Here is a 16,510-nt window from a genome sequence, read left to right on the forward strand (position 1 = left end):
ACAATTTGGTAAATTGCTGAAACTTCCCCTTAAGTTTCTGACTGTTACAAAAACCTTTCCTGAAGTTTGGTAATTGCAATCATCTACTCTGAACTTTCTAAGATAGTTGTAAATAGATCCCCTTTATTAGAATCCTTTAACAAGAGGCACAAAAATGTTCAAAATACCTATGCAATTTCTATTGAGGTTGGTTTCTAAAAAAAAAAAAAAAAAAAAAGAAGAAAAGAACAATACAAACTTTATAAACAAAAGCTGCAACTTTACCTTTGATAGATATGGAGGGAAAATTTGGTAAAATCTATTTTAGAAAAGAGATTGGAAGGCTTTGCTGCCTTGGGCTAGCATTATTATTAAGAGAAAGTCTGAAAAATAAATGTTTTGGTTAAAAGTAACTGTATGGGTGTTTTAGACATTTTTATGCTTCCTTTTAGAGAATTATAATAAGCGGTCTACTTGCCACTATGTTAGAGGTTTCAGCAATTACCAAACTTCATTTGGCATCATTGCTGCCAAATGATGCTGCTGTCTCTATATGGCAAAAGGTTGGGTTCAGTTGGGAAAGAGTACACATACAATTTGTTTACTCTACAAATTTGTATTTGTACTTGTACTCCTTCCAAATAGAAGCTTAGATTGTGTTTGGTTTTAGTGCTATTTTATTTGCACTAGTACAAATGGTCAAATGCATGAGAGTGCAAATGAAAAAAATGCAAATTCTCGTTTAATTTTATTTTGGGTTTTACTTTATAGTTTATTCTCCTTCATGTCTTAATTTATTTTATTTGTACTGCAATCAAACAAAATAAGCTAAAATTTGAAACATAAGTTAGAATTTACACTCAAATCATTTGCACTGTCAGAATTTTGTGTCAGTGCAAATTTATTTATATTACAACCAAACACAACCTCAAGGACAAAAGAGATAAAACAGATGTAAATTATCGTTGCAGCAGTATAATAAAAATAGTGATGGGAAATTATGGAGGGACAAGGTTTTTTGTATCATGAACTTGCAATGGTCCACCCTACTTCGCCCCTAAGTCTCTCTCTCTCTCTAAATAATTTAAGAAGTAAAAAGTTTGGATGGCTCACGTGCACGTGTAGAAACAGCTTTACACTGTTAACCCAGACTTGGTTCAGGCAATGGAGTATGAAGGGGCGTCACATGATAATGCTAGTAAGCCCGTATGGAAGATTGAAACAAAAGTAATTAAGTGAAAAGTGGAGTAAAGGACTTTCCATCCAGTTCACTGATGTTGACGATAGAATGTGTGTGTTTGAGGACAGACCAATGAGCCACAACGCTTTGAAGTAGAAAACTTTATGCTTACTGATATATATAAAGCTTTGTTATGTATGGGTTCGGGACCATCTCTCTTGCATCATACCTGGCAAAATAAAGCAACAAACAAGTGGTCGCTGTAGAGTGAATAATCAAGGCAAAACCAAACCCCGTTTGCATTTTTTTTTTTTTTGTCTGGATTGTCATCCCTTTATGTATTTATACCAAGCCTCCTGTCATCCCTTTATGTAGAGTGAATACCATGCCATTCATTGAGTGCTACCTGTTATTATTATGATGTGTCAAGGAATGGTTCAACTAAAAGATTAATCTGTAAGGTGAGGTCGTTATTCTCTAATACATCTCCTCATGTGAAAACTTATTGGGCTTTGAGCATGGATAAATATATGCCCACTCATACTACTTGTACTGAAATTTAATTAATTATAATTAATGAGACTGGCCAGAGGATCAAATATTAGACTAAACCACTTAGTCAAATATGCATTCATATTATGCTGTGAAATCATTTAACCCAAAAGCATGAGCTGTTAGGTGAGGTCCTTAAATAGATTTATATTCTCCAATCTTCCTCATGCGAAGATTATCAGGCTTGAAATGCGGATAAGTTTATTCATACTTTGTGCTGAAATTTAATTAATTAATCACATAATGGAAGTGACGGGGATCAAACACTAAATCACTTAGCCAAACATACTTTGATTATCAAGAAATAGTTTTAACCTAAAAACTCAGCTTGAGCTGTTAATGAGACCTCTGAATAAGTGACATAATATATTATTATCGTTAATTTGCTCACGGACATTATATTATGGTGAAAAACTCATTCCGCCATAGGTTCTATTCTGATGCTAAACATGTATAATCAAAGTTTCATTCTCAAAAAATTAACTCAGTTTGGAAGGAGTACAAATACAAATATGTACAGTTCAAATATATACAAAATACAAGATTTTACACTCTATAAATTTGCATTTGTACTCCTTCCAAACTGATCCTAAAAGAGTGTTATAAATATAATATAGGCAACCGGCTGCAATCATAATGTCATAGATGGATTAAATAAATTAAACACAGCTTAAAAGTGAAAGTAATACAAAATACATGTAGACATTGATGCATGGTTGAGAAAGTTTTGGCCAACTGATCCAGGATTCATGATAAGGTCCTTGTAGTTGATACTCCTTGAAGGAGTTAAGGTGTGTGGATTCGGGCATGGAGTGGTAGTGATTAAATAACACCCCATCGACCATCCCGTGGACCACATGATGTACAGCAACTAAGGATGGCAACCAGTCCTTCGGGTCTGGCTCATGGCTCGGAGGAACCCTTCTGTTCTTTCAACAATAATCATGTGGGGTTAGGCAATAGGTGTGCAGCAGCCTTTAATTAATGTGTTTGTGAAATTGGTTGACTGTCGAAAGCAACCTTGGTCCTTGGGTGATGATAGAATTAATTACACTGTATATATATATATATATATATATTAATAAACATTAGTGATTCTTTTCTTTTATTTATTTGACATGAATGATTGAATTTGCACACGTACGTAAATATATTCTTACGCCACTTCTACTTCTCCTTCAACCAAAAACTCTGCATACATTTTGAAAGCATGGGAATCAGTTTCACAATGGCAACATCCCCTATGAATTTATCATACATGTAAAAAAGATATTTCTAATGTACGATCGAATGTTATGTGTACAAAATTTTTGTTTGCAGGATATCTGAATTCATCACATTAAATAGCTAAGGTAGTCCCATAGGGGTGTTCATGGTTTGCTTAATTGAGCTATGGGCTATTTTCTGAAACTGAACTGGTGGTATTACCAGTTTTTGAAAATCCTTTAACCGAAATCGAACTGAATCCTGACATTAGTCTGGGCTTGTGGCATTAGATGGCTAAGGTAGTCCATTAATAATTGGGCTTCTGTATGAATGCATATATGTATAGTTAATTAAAATATATATATATATATATATATATATATATATATATATATATATATATATATATATATATATATATATATATATATATGTGTGTGTGTGTGTGTGTGTGTGTGTTTGTGTGTGTATGTATGCAAATATGTTTACATATGTATATGTACATATATAATCGAACTGGGATAAGGTTGGGCTAGATTTGGGCTTTTTAAGGATGAGGCCCAAGCCCAACCCAAATAATTTAAATATCAAACTTTTGGGCCTAGACCCAACCCAAAAATTTAAGCTCAGCCATATAAAATTATGGACCGGGATCAACACAGACTCGGGTTGGGCCTGCCTAAGTTGCACCCGTACAGATTCAATTTCACTTCTACTTTTTATTCGTCTATTTCTACTAATAAATTGATGACCAAAATTCAAAGCAATTTTCTAGTTGGTGAATAGTAATTAAAGACTCATGGTTTTGAAAACCAGACCTGAGGGTCAGCCAGGTGATCTGGGATCGGGTCAGGCAACTGGTTCCGTTTTATCTTAAAATTGTTCCTGGGTCCAAAAATCATTAGTCAGCGATCCGTTGATTCAAGCGATTGAAACTGTTGATCCATTGATCTGAATAATTATTTTGACCATTTTTTGTTTTAATTATTTTAATTTTAATTTTTTTTAAATCAAAATGAGCCATCCATTTGAATTAGACAGTCGAACCTTTTGACCCGGGAATCGGTGGCAAAAACGATTCCGGTCTGATTTTTAAAGCCTTGAAAAAACTAGTATTATTTATTAAATTTTGGCCCTTTATTTCTCTGTGATAAAATCTAATGTGGTGAAAAAGAAAAGGCTAGCTCATTCAATTCACTGGGTTTGTTGCGCGCCGTTACTAGATACAACCCAACTCTGGTTGGATTGATCGTGATTCCTGGAGGTAAGGTAACGTCGTGCTGGGGAATGGAGATTCAGAACCTCCTCAAAAGTTGTTCCTTTTAATGCTGGACTATGTATATGTTGAGCCTTCTGCCATTAATTAATTAATGAGGAAGAAGCTCAAGCCCTTTGCACTATTAATGAGATAGAAGAGGTAGCCCTCGTTTAATTTTTTTCATTAAGGCAGATGATGAGATAATCCCCACTCAGGCGATTTGTGTACTGAAAATGTATGTATTTGGTTCTATGTTTATGAATAGGTTGTTTATTTGTATTTTTTTATTTTAAACATTTTTTTTACTCTTTACTTCAGATTAATAATTATTAAAATATACCACATCAGCATTTGGTTTAAAAAATGTTGGGGTATTGGGGAAACATGAATTTGACATTTTCCAAATGCACAAAATAAAATTGTTTCAGTTTTCTACCATTTTATTTGATAAATGGTGAAATCAAACAGTTGTTTTATTTGGCTTCATTTATAATAAATGCAACACCTATGTGACACTGATATGGTGACGTTTTTTCAATAAACGCCAACAAAACCAAACACAGCCAATGTGAGTCATTTAGCGTTCAGCTTTAGTAAGTGCAATGCCTGTTTTATAGTCTTTATAGAATTTTTTGTACTTATATGCTTTATTTTTATGAGAAGATATTCCCAATGCAAAATTGTAAGAGGCTGTTTGAAGAGGTGCCCGATTTAAGAGACAAGTCGTGTCCCGTTGGATTTGGTAAAAACAAGTAATGCAAACAAGCACAAATCAAATCTATTGAGTAAGAAGCATTTAATTGATAAATGTTTTCTCTGAATATGTCTTAAAAATGAGAAAAAAGTAATTTAAATGTTTTCTTACAATTCATCGCCATTAGGTGCTACATGCACCAAACAGTAAAAAAAATCACCATAGAACTGAAAAATGTCATTTTTGGTGGTTTACTGATAAACAATTTTCACATAATACAAAACAAGTGTTTATTAGCTAAACTGCTTAACCAAACAATAAATGGGGCACTTTTTTTTTTTTTTTTTATTAAATGCCTATTTGGCACTAAACTAGCGTTGTTACTCTGAAAAATGTCATCAATACCAAACGCCACCCAGATCTTAGGATAGGTTTTTTTTTGTTTTTTTAATAGTATTAGCCCATATTTGGGACTTGGGAGTGCTTATTTGAATAAGCACATATTTTAGGTCAGGGTTACATTAATAAGCACTTCTTTGCATTTGGAAAATAAGTCTAAATAAGTGTTTATTCATGGGCACTTATTGAAGAAGGTCGAATTTGAAGCTTATTTTTAATTGCTTGTTTAATGAATGGTTATTTACTTTCTATCTCATCTTAACCCACCACATCATTTTAAAATACCTATACCACCCCTGTTTGAAAAAGTATTTTTTCACCAAATACTCATGAACGCTTACTAGGATAAATACTTATTTTTAAGCACTTGTCCAATAAACACTTTTTTTTTGGGGGGGGGGGGTAGAAAGGAAAATATAAAAAACTACACAAACTGGGGTAGTGCTCCCAAAAAATAATAATAATAATCACATATTTATTGAATAAGCACTCCCAAAGTCAGCCTAATCTATTTTGTGAATTCACTGTGAGGGGGTATAGGGTAGCAAATAGCTCACATGCTCACAATTGCAGAAAAGGCTAAAAGCTTTACTGTAGGAATATGGAAGGAAACCCGCTAGATTGGTTGTTACACATTTGTATTAATTGAATGGAATATGTTTGAATAGTAGTTCTACTCCAATTCAAAATTAAATTACAAAGTGCCACTCTTGAATCTTCTTCATCCTAATCCCGCACTACACGCCCTGAGAGGCCTTTTTGCATGGCATTTGGCTGCTTTTTATCCTTTTCATGATTTCCACAACTTTATGGTGTTTTTACATTTTATTTTCGGACTCGTGCTCACATAATGAAACGAGAAACATGACCCTTTGACATATCCAAACAGATCCCTTCGATCTGAGCCATACAATTAGAACTGACCTACGAAACCAAATTTTTCTCCAACCAACCTACGAAACCTAGAAAACTAATAAACAAAAGTTACAAAGGTACCCTGAATCTGGGCTTGGCTATGATGTACGCAGCTACATATCTAAGCTGGCCATTGGCCGTAGCAACCTACCCAAATGAAACCTACACTGATTTGATTTGTAGATGTTCAGGGTTGCCACTAACGATTTTAATTTCGTTTTCTTCTCCAAGGATACACGTGGTTAGGGATACAAACTGATCGATTAAGAGCAAATTCGATCCATGAATTTGAATTCGAATATGATGAGAAAGATATTTGGATCTGATTTGAATCAATTTAATATTTTTAAAAAAATTAATAAATTATTAAAAAAATAAAATATAACAATTTAAATAAAAAAAAAAACAAAAAATACAAGTATATTTTCAACTATAAAATGAGAGAAAGTAGTGTTTGAATGAGCCAAAAGAGTTAGGGATAGACCAAAAAATAACTGGAATTGAAATATTAAGAAATGATTTAATAATTCATAATTTAACAATGAATGTAACATTAAAGAAAATGAAATGGGGAACAGTTGATGAAGCCAATCCTTTATATTTGGGATAAGACTTAGATGACGATGATGATATTGCAAAATATCATGTAGTTTCCCAAATATTCATTTGAGTTAAAAAATATGAGGTGAATTGATTGCAATAGCATTAATTTGTTTTCTTTTCCCTTTTCTATTCTTTATGAATTTTTTTTTTTGACAACTAGAAAGTTATTATATGAAAAATTAAAGCAAAAAATAAATAAATAACGAAGGGGGAACATTAACCGTAATAGGGTACAATCATTTTAGAGGCAATGGCACATGAGCCATGACTCCATTCATTGCGAGGTGGCCATACTTCTGAAAAAGCAAAAAAGCTCTCCAAAGTGTTCTCTTTATTCTTTTATAAAATAGTACTCATGTGTGCACGTCATTACATGCCCCCTCCTTACTCAAAACTTCTATTCTATTCTATGGGAGATCATCAAAACTCAAAAGGAACCCTAACTATCATCCATCACATCAAGATTTATCTAACACTCCAAAATTAAACCACCCAAAAAAATGAATGCTGGACCCACTCCCGGCCTCTTTGGGTGGGGGTTTTCTGGTGGAGAGTCATGACTCGCTACATGTTTCTATCACTTTCCCGAAGGCCAAAGCTGGGTTTAAGCAAATCTCTACTCTCAAACGATAACGTGAGAATGTTGGTATGATACTGGAAGGATTTTTGAGAGAATGGTTATGACTTAGCATTAAGCTATTAAGTGTTAGGTTTAGGAGATTGATCGGGGTGACCATCATTTTGATCAGATTGTTTTGAACACGTGGCAAAGTGTTTTAGTCAAAAGTTTTCCGTAAGTTAAGCAGGAGAGGTTGTCCAATGAGTACATAAATATGGGTTACAAGAAACTTAGAATGTGGTTGTGGTATGATATATATGGCCAGTGGGCTTCACTGCAGTGACCTGTTGTTCAAAGTTAATTCATTTGTTGTTGAGAGCGTTTTTAGGTTGGGCATGTCTATCTTTAAAATCAAGATAAAATAGGGCACAATTATTAGTTTGTCCATCATGATAATGTGACATTTCTAAAATTGCTCTCCACAGTGTTGAACCCCAACAGCCAAATTTTTCCTAGTGGAAAAGATTAACCCTACCAGATGGTGAAAGAATAACCTTTCATTTTTTGTGGTAATCAACGAAAACAAAAGATCGCTATTTCTTTTTTCTTAGTATCTTTTTAATGCCTTCAGGTAGTGTTTATTACCAAGGTTTTTAAAACCGAATCCGATAATGAACTGGTTAGGGGTCTGGTTTGTGGGTGGAACAGTCCGATCGTTCAAATTGAATGGATAGTTTGTTCTGACAAAAATAAAAAATGGCCAAAATCGCTGAATGATTCGAACGGTTTAATCGCCTGGGTCAACGATTTATTGACCAAATCAACGTTTTTGACAAAATAATGATTTTGAGATAAAACAGAACCAATCACCTGACCGATTTCTGGTTTTTCTGGTCTAATCATCTGATTCAATCTAATTTTGAAAACCATGTTTAGCACTTAAGTTTGCTTTATATGGTTTTATGCATATCATACATTGGATTATTAGAGCGGGTCAAGTCAGCTTAGGAGCCGTTCAATAATAGCTGAAGTGGCTGAATTGGAGTTGTTGAAGTTGTTAGGAAGTTGCAAGCTCCTAAATCTGAAGTTGGGTTGATTATTATACCTTCGAACATTTTATTATTTGATTTTTTATCCATAAGCAATATTAGGTTATTTAGTTCAGTCATTTCAACTATTATGATCAAACTGGCCCTTACTGAAGGGCAGAATGACCAAGGAATTAATCTATCTCGTGGCAAATTGGTTTTGTTGGGTATAGGGCGGACATGTTGAATCTTCCTGATATAAGAATGAATCTAGATTTGCTCCTCACATCAGCCTCATATTACTTTCAGTTGGGCATTATTAAGAACATCTCCCGTATTCCTGATATAAGAATACATCTAGATTTCCAATGCACGGCCACGATGTATGTGAGATTAGTGTGAGGTGTGCTCTATAACTTTTTAAGACAATCTAATCCGCTTATATACTAGCAATCAGTTGATTACATAAGGTTCAAAATTAATTACGATACATATCGACTGTATCGGGGGGTTTTCCTGAAATGTCCCTATAGAAAGTATTTTGGGTCAGATAGTGATTCAGAGGATAGACGGGCCTTAAACCAACCCTCTAGCTGGGTTCAAAACCTTCTAATTAATAAACGAAACCACTGCTACCTATATTATTTATGTATTTTCTTCTCTCCCTCTCCCTCTCCCTATTATATATTCATGTCTCTCTCCTTTTAATTTCCAGTCAATTAATAAGAATTATACAGAAGAATTAGCTAACATGTGTTCATTAATTGTGGAAGACTGGAGGAGCGTCTCCTGCTGGATTTTAGAAGTCTGGTGCTTTACAGAAGGGACCTAACTATATATATGCAACTCAGAGATGATCCATATACACATCTATGTAGATTTAATTTATTCTGTTTGGGGAGACAATAGATATTAATGTTGATGGGTAACACTTTATATAACAGCTCAGGGGAATTAATTAAGACAGATTGCCATCATTTAATTATCAATTCATAGATTCATCGTTGCATGCATTTACTATATATTACAGACCACAGTGGAGATTATTATAATTTATATACGTGGATGGATATTGTGTTATGCCCCTATTTAATTAAACTACTTAATTAATTAAAGTACTTTTCGCACGTACGATGCGATCGATCAAATTATGAAATCATATAAGTTGGTTGTGTACGTGGTTTGTAGAAATATTACATTAGGTTCTTGTCTTTTGCTTTTTTTTTGTTGGTATTTTCTAACAGCTACTCACAGTCTGGATCTAATCATCTTAATACTCTTGTCGGAGTACCACCCTTTTTTTTTTGATAAAAATATTCATAGTAATTTATTTCCCCGAGAGGGACGTGTCATCAGTCAAAATTTTCTCGTTCCGAAAACTATCAGATTATTAGACGGCTCTTAGGGGTGACCCGACCAAACCGACCAAATTGGACTGATTCAATTCGATTTGGTTAGTTTTTTATAATCATCGGCTGGTTAAGGTTCTTGTAAGAAATTAAATTGATGGATTGGGTTGGTATCGGTTTTCATGTGATCAAACCGTAACTGAATCGAACATGTAATTCACTAATGTAGAGTGTTTTCCATCCTTGGCTATTGGTCTATTGTTTCTTATTTTCTTAGTCCTACTTCTTTCCTATCCTCCTTAGCTTTAAGTTTAAGTAACATTAGCTAAATGAGAAATTGCTTTTGTCTTTGGATTGTTATTTCTTTTTCTAATATTTCTTACATTCTTTTTTACTTTGTTTTTTGAGTTGAAAAGTGAACATCAAAAAGTAAACATGGAAATGAGATATGGGGAAAAGTTTGAGTTAAATTCGAAGTCTTTTTATTTATTACCCAAAAATCCTTTGGGTAACTTAATCCAGATCTAATCCAATTTGAGCCCTTCCAACATTTTATGATATTGGGTTAAATTCCAACATTTTTGAACTTTCAACATTTTATGATATATATATATATATATATATATACATGTTATCAATCTATTCTACAATTCTACTTGAAAATTGGGCTACGCCTAAGCCCAAGCCAACCTGAGATGTTAGGTTAAGCTCAGGTTGGGTGACTTAGGGTTAGGCATGGGTTGACCCTCTACTCAACCCAACCCAACCCACCCAACTTGCTCCCCAAGAAGGATCATTATAACATTCTTAATTGTATTAATTTTTATTTTTTATTAAATTGTTATAACTTTTACTAACTTTTTACTTAGTATTAATTTTTGTTACTTTTAAATGGATTAGGGGAACTTAATTTAATAATAATTAAGTTTAAAACTAATAATTTTGTTAACATTTTAATTTTATCAACAAATTTTGTAGTATCATGTTATTTTTATTATATGATTTAATTAAGATAATAGAGTTAATTAGTAAAGTTAGGACTTTAAATAAGTAAATGAAATAGATTGAATTAAAACTTATTCATTTTTAAAATTATGTAATTATGTTATCATTAATTAACTAAGCAGTTTAGTATTTGAAAAATAGTGAAAAGATCAATTGTATGGGTCATTGGCTTGACCCTCATTTGTCTTTAAACAGGTAAATATTAACCTAGAATGGAAACAATGTATGTGATATAGATAGTTGTATTACTGAGTTGGGTTGACCTCGTGTTAGTTGCTAAACAGGTCAAATGGATCCAAAATATTCATCTCCTTCACCCGTATATTTAAAAACAATATATTTGGTAGAATTTTTTTTACCAAACTAAAATTGTGATATAAATCCTATACGATTAGAGAAAGGTCTAATATGATTGACAACCAAATGTGTGCTAGTAAGGACATTGGAATCTGGTGATAGAGTCAAACCATGGTTTTTAAAGCCAGACCGGATCGGATGATCGGACTGGAAAAATTGGAAATCAGTCAGGTGATCGGTTCCCTTTTCCTCAAAAATTGGATTTTCCTCTAAAATCGTTGATTTTGGTCAGCAAACCGCTAAATCAGGCATTTAATTGTTTGAATGGTTTTGACCTTTTTATTTTTTAAAATTTTTAATTTTTTTCAGAACGGACCGAGCGTTCGATTCGAACCGTCGAACCGTTCGACCTGATAACTGGACCCCTGACCAGTTCGGTCTCCGGGTCAATTTTAAAAACCATGAGTCAAACAAATGGAAAAATGTTGAAAATAACATCATAGTATACAACAATACAAAATGCCTTTATACCGGTTCTGGTAAATTTTTTCTAAAAAATAATAAAAATTAACAAAAAAGGAAAATCACGATTCCGTAAAAAGAATGTCTAAGGATTTGATTTGGAAAACGAAATCTTACTCAGTAAGACACTATTATGGCCTTATGAGAAAGTGGAGAGATTATAAGGGAATTGGAGATAATTTAAAAGTTCTTATAAATAAAATATGTAAATAGGTGGGAGAGAATGAATAAGAATTAGAGATACTTTATGACAGAATAATGAATTCTTTTATTTTTGAGATATAGTTGGAGGAGAGAATAGAGGGAAATTGAAATATTTATTGCTTGTTTGTAAAAGTGATATAAAATCAAAAATTAAAAAATGAAAAAAAGAAAAACAAACATTTCAATTTAAAATAAAACTATTTGAGTGATTTGGGTGCATTTTCTTTTATTTTTTAAGCTTAACCAGGCAATTTGGATTCAAATCGGAGAGATAATTAATAAGATCCAATTTAATTTTTTTTTAAATCAAATAAAAGAAACTAACTGAGAAGGCAGAAGCCATCCAAGACTTTTCAGATAAGTTATACCAAATAAAATACACATATAACTGCTTGCCGGTTTGCCCCATATTATAATATTATATAGTAGTAGTCAGTAGCCACTATACATATATTTTGATATATAAAAAAGATAATAAAACAAAGTGCCTCATGTCTCTCACCTCAGCTGTATCTCAAATTCTTAAATCTCAATCTCCCCATTCACCATTATTTAGTACGAATTAGGTACCACTGTCCAAGCCCCAAAAACAAAAGACCTTGTACGTGTAGAATCTTCTGGATGTTCATAGATCTTATTTTTTCTTTATTTTATAGTTTGACAGACGACCAACTACCACCTATGACGTCCGGCAGATTTGAGGAATCCAGGCATTAGGAATTGAAATGGAAATTTAAATTAATTGGAATGAGATTTCATTTTCAAAGGGAGGGGGAGGGAATGGCTATTTCCTGGAACGGGGGAATGCCATTCCACTAGGAATGGGATGGGATTCTAATTCCGTCCAACTAAATAATTGGAACCGTTTGATTCAAACCCCTATTACCGTGAACCAAACGGGATCTTATTGTTATATGATATCTCTAAGTATATCATTTTGAAGTATAATGTGTGCACATATTTATATATATAGTAGTAAATGTGAATGTGTAGATGCAACACAATTTTAAACAATAATAATAATTTTAATATCCTTATTATCCGGTTTATACCCATGAAACAAAAATAAACAAATACAATGTGTTAGTGGATTTAATTCTTTTATTATAATTTCTTTTTTGGACATGTGCATAGAAGACCACTAATTATGCCAATTAAAAGAAGTGACTTGTTACACATTGAAGGGACTAAAAGAGCTCATGGTAGAACAAAAAGAACATGGGTAAAAGTAGTAAGAAATGATTTAAGCACTAATAATTTAATATGGCATTGAATGAAACGGATTAGCAAAACGGGATTCATGTTATCGACCCTATATAGTTGTGACATAAGGCATGGATGATGATGATATTTCCATTGTTAATAAAAGTTCTTATTTATCATATTTATTTTTTTAATATGATAAATATGTAATGCCAAATATGTGTACAGATTTTCTACAACTTTTATTTTATTTTCTATATTTTCTTATTTCTATATACTTTTTGAGTTTTTATTTTATGACATCTTTGGTTTGACTCACAATTAAATTTTCATTTACATTTTTTATTTATTTTTGAGTGTCTTAAATTCTCATTTACATTTCCATAATTAATTTTAAAAATAATTTTTATTTATCACATTTATCCTTGTTTAATATGATAAATGTATAATATTTAAGATTGTCAAATTTGTTTATAAACTTTCTATATTTTTGTAGTTTTTTATATTTCTATATAATTTTAATTATTATTGTTATTATTATTATTGTTATTTAATTATGACATCTTTTGTTGACCCATTTTACTTAAACAATTAGATCATTGACCGACCACTTAGATGGAAAAATAGTTTTCTTTTTGAGTTAATTTTAATTTTTTATTCTACTTATATCATTAACAAAAATAATTCTTATTTATTACACTTATTTTTGTTTAACAAGATAAATGCATAACATGAAAGGCATACCCAAATATTTTCAACAAAAATTTATTGTATTTTTTTATGTTTTTATCTTTTTAAATTTTTTATTGTTTAATTCTGAAATCATGGGTTGACTTGTTTGACATAAAAGGTTTAACCATTGACCTACCACCAGAGTAGAAAAAAAATGGTTTCATTTATGGGTTGATTTTAAATTTTGTAGTTTGTTTTCATCATTAGTGATACTTCTTTTTTATCACATTGATTTTTGTTATATATATATATATATATATATATATATATATATATATAGAGAGAGAGAGAGAGAGAGAGAGAGAGAGAGAGAGAGAGAGAGAGATGTACCCAAACTTTTATTATTTAACTATAACTTCATTGGTTACCCATAGAAAAAATAGTTTCATTTACCCCCTCCTGCATAGAAAAAATAGTTTCATTTTTTAAGTTAGTTTTATATGAATAGGTTTTTTATTTTCAAAATTATTGGATATAGTTTTTTTTTTTGTGCAAAATCATTGGATATAGATTTAATTAGTAAAATTTGTTGGTGAGAAACAAAATATTTAAAATATTGGATATAGTGATAAGGAAGCCGAGTTAATACCTTACATAGTGGTGGCAATTGGGCGGGTTGGGTTGGGTTTGGTTTGGGTTGAGTTTCAACCTAGCCCATTTAACCCGCCAACCCGTTAATGACCCAATTATGTAAAATTAAATGGGTTGGGTTTAGCCCAAACCTGCTTTAACCCAATCCAATCCGCCCAAACCCATTAATCTTATATTTATGTACTTAAAACAAAAATCTAACTCCATCCTAATAAATAAGTTGGTTATAGCTTAGTGGTAATAGTGATTGTTATTTACACAGGTGGTGGAAGTTTAAATCACATTACATCCATTATTTTTACACAAGCAACAAAGCCATTTAACTATGTTCGGGCTTTGGATTTGACAAACCACTTAGGTTCAAACCGGTCATATCAACTTGAACTATCTAATTGGATTGTCTTTGAGCTAATCACATCAAGAGTGGTTGAACCGTCTAGATCTGGACCAGTCTAGCCGAACAAGGTCCCGACTGAACTGATTCGGACCAGACTGAGCCAGATTCGGATTAGTCCCAGGCCAGAGGCTCCAAAGAATCTAGGTCAGCTAGCATTGTTGACCCGTGACTGGTTCGGGTCGGGTTGTATTGGTAAGACCCGAACCGGGTAAAGCAAGTGGGGTACTTCACCCGGTCCGGCCCGCTTCGAATTTGGGTTGACCTAGATCAACTTGTGTCGGGTCGGGCCAGGCTGTGTGAATAATGTTTGGACCGGACGACCCAAACCGGGTAAAGCAAGCGATATCGAGCCATCCCGTTTGAGGTCTATTTCAAATTCTAGTTGACCTGGATCGGTATATGTTGGATTGGGTCAAACTGCATTTAACTGAACCGGACTTGGGTGAAATTGATTTGGATTTATGTTGGGTGAAGTGTGTTGATTCAAGACAACTAAATATAGTCAACAATTAATAGAAAATTAATGTATTAATTATAAATTATTTAATTCAAATGAAGAAAAAAAAGGTTGAGGAATTAATACTTATGTTTGTAATGGATAATCCAACAGTTATCCCCAACCCAACCCATTTAAATGGGTGGGTTGGGTGATGGGTTGATCACACAACTCGCCAAGTAAATGGGCGGGTTAGATACAGGGTGAGTTGGGTGGGTTCAACGGATTGGGTGAAAAATTACCACTCCTAACGTTACATATAGGACTTAATGAAAGAGAATTGAATGAAATAAGAACTAGTAGGTCTAATTACATTTTATGCCCTCATAGTTAGAGAAAATTCACATGGCATTTTAATAAAAAAAAAATTGGAAAGCTCATTTATTTAATATAACAGGATTCAATAAGGGGGAATGAGAGTCAATAGCTTGAATATGGACTTAATGATAGGGAATCGAGTGGATTTAAAGGTAGTATCAAGAAAATTACATTTCTTTTCGGTTACAATGAAGAAGTACCAAATTAAAAAATAAGAGTATTTCAGTCAATACAAATTCTACAATTCAGACCTTATTCTTACTTTTAATAGTACTATAGATATAGTGGATATTAGGTAAAGCTAAACCCACCCCAAGCATTCATTCGGTTGGGTTAAGATTGAGAATATCGGGTGTTAGGTTGAATTAGAATTAGGGTTAGGGTTGAGGTTTTAATGTAATTAATTTGGTTAAGATTGACCTCCACCCAAATTAACCGAATTTAGATCTGGGCTCAGCATAGCGTCCCAACAGGCATGGGAACATCTTGTCAGGGAAGACAAGGGAGATATTCCCTATTCTATGCCATGGCTGCAATGACTGCTCGGACCGGTTGTTGGGAGCAGACCCCATCTAGAATTAACTTAGCCCAAGTTACATCCTATTAGTGGACTTTGGATCTTCTGCCCATAATAAAACTCTGCATATACATACTAATATTATTTAATGGTTGAAATTAAATAACTTCGTCAATAAATTTATATTAATATTATATAAATATATGCATATACATACTAATATTATTGGACAAATCATAATCAGATTAGGATGAATCTAGATCGGATTCGATTATAAATGGATCTAATTTTGAAATGCAAATGTGGATTAATGTATCTGATTTTGAACTTGAACTTGGACAATCGGAAATAACTGAGTCCTTTTTAAAATTGACATGTTGGAAACAGAATTAATTTTACGTCCTGCGTGATAAGTCACTAGTTTAATCATATTGGTCAAACAATCAATTTCTAATGTCATAACTCATAATAATATAATAAAAATATCAAAATTACATAAAATATAA

Source organism: Nelumbo lutea, chromosome 1 (genome assembly GCF_056320005.1).
Source record: "Nelumbo lutea isolate HS-2025 chromosome 1, American lotus-T2T, whole genome shotgun sequence".
Classification (NCBI taxonomy): Eukaryota; Viridiplantae; Streptophyta; class Magnoliopsida; order Proteales; family Nelumbonaceae; genus Nelumbo; species Nelumbo lutea.